The sequence below is a fragment of the Acomys minous genome (genome assembly GCF_964271855.1).
Source record: "Acomys minous genome assembly, chromosome: 19".
NCBI lineage: Eukaryota > Metazoa > Chordata > Mammalia > Rodentia > Muridae > Acomys > Acomys minous.
The window spans coordinates 40,130,626-40,132,439 of NC_140499.1; positions in this window are offsets into that span (position 1 = coordinate 40,130,626).

Here is a 1,814-nt window from a genome sequence, read left to right on the forward strand (position 1 = left end):
GACCCGCTTGCTGCTCCTTGCTACATAATTTCACGTTGTAGACACGGATCTCTCAATCACTTGCAATTTATGGATCTGGAATAGGAACTGAACAATCCTCTGAGAGGAGACGCCTGAAGGTCCTGTATGCTTTGAATGCTAAATAATGACAAGATCGTGGGTTTCAGTTTCAAAGTTAATTTAAAATGTAGAAACTGTATCCACTTGTTTAGCACCGTCAGCTTCATCAAGTCTCATGGCAGCCACCTGTGTGGTCTTTGCTACTCCCCCCCCCCCAAATGAGGGAAAGAATCCTGCTTCATCATAAAATATCAAAAGAGGCACCCTTTCTTTTCTAGGTACAGAAACAACTGAATCGAAAACTGGAAGGACTGGACTAGCAGGCGTCACGTTAAATCTGTGTTGTGCCATCATGTTAGCAGGACGGTAATAAAGTCACACAGTTTCTGTGTCACATTAATGTCATTGGTGGCTAAGCTGCCTTTGAAGAATCCTGTGCAAGCCCAGGACTTTGCGCATGCCAGACGGGCACTGTAGAGCCACACCTCCAGCCACTTCTGCTCCCTTGCTTGCTGGGCCTCACTCGGAGACAAATCTTTTGTTTTCAAGTCAATTTATCACGATGCCCAGTCCCCCACTCATCCTCTCTGCTCACTCTTAAACATTCCTCCTCCTACACTTAGAATAAAGTTCATAGATCAGAGTCAGGAAAAAAATTCAGCTCAAGTTTCTGAATCATGGAAAATGTGGGGAACATTTGAGCACATGGTTTTGCTCCAAAGGACATTTTAAGGAACCAGTAGAGATCTAAAAAACGACAACAACAATCGGATACATACATTTTAATTATAACGTTAAGACTCATGATGAACCCTAAGCGCTGCATAGGGAATTTGGAATCAGCCATACTCTAGACAACTGATGTGAAACAGGGGTCCTGTAGGCCACATTCCTGAAAGCATTCACTGACCAAAGAAAACCTCAACCCAGTTCAAGTGAAATCACAGATAACATAGGAACACTTAGAATTACGTTCCAAATGTCTATAATTTACTAGTATTTTATAGTTCTTCACCCATCTAGTTTCTTTAATAGGCTAAAAAGGAGTCACTGTGAGCAAGAAGTCAAAAGAAGGGGATGTTCATCTTTCTTATTGTCTTATAGGCAGTCATCTTTGTGTTTCTATATTTATTTTCTGGTCCAATCAATGCTCACACATCATACTAGAAGGCTACATTTTGCGTAGGTTTTAACATTTTCATATTTCTCTATATTATTTTGTAGAGGTTTCTATTTCTCTAACAAATAAAAATATTCTACTTAAAGAAATCCCTTCTCATTTTTAAAAACAGTTCTTCCACCTGTGCTCTTCCAGCTGTAATCCTCAACGTGCCTATGTTTTTCATGTGATACCGTTAGGGTCACAAGTGTCCTGGGCCACACCTCACTGTGACGCTCACCGCTTCATCTCATCCTCATCGTAAGAATTCTTAGTTGTTGGCTAAGCATAATCCATCTCCCACTGACCCTAGAGTTTCCAAAAAGAAAGGATCTTATTTTCTAACTCTCTGGTGAACTATGTGAATATGCTCCTTTCCCCAGAGCTGGCTTCACCTTCATAAATCACCCTGCAGTGACACTCCTGCCTTGGCCAAGTGCTATTGGTGTGCAGAGTGTGTGGAGAGTCTTCAGTTTCCAAAGGGTGCAGGTTTACAAAGTCTCCCGTTGTACTTTCAAGATGCTGCTGACAAGACTTAGTGAATAGATAGATTCTCAGAGGGCTCTCCTCCTTGGGTGTTTTTCAGAGTTTGGCT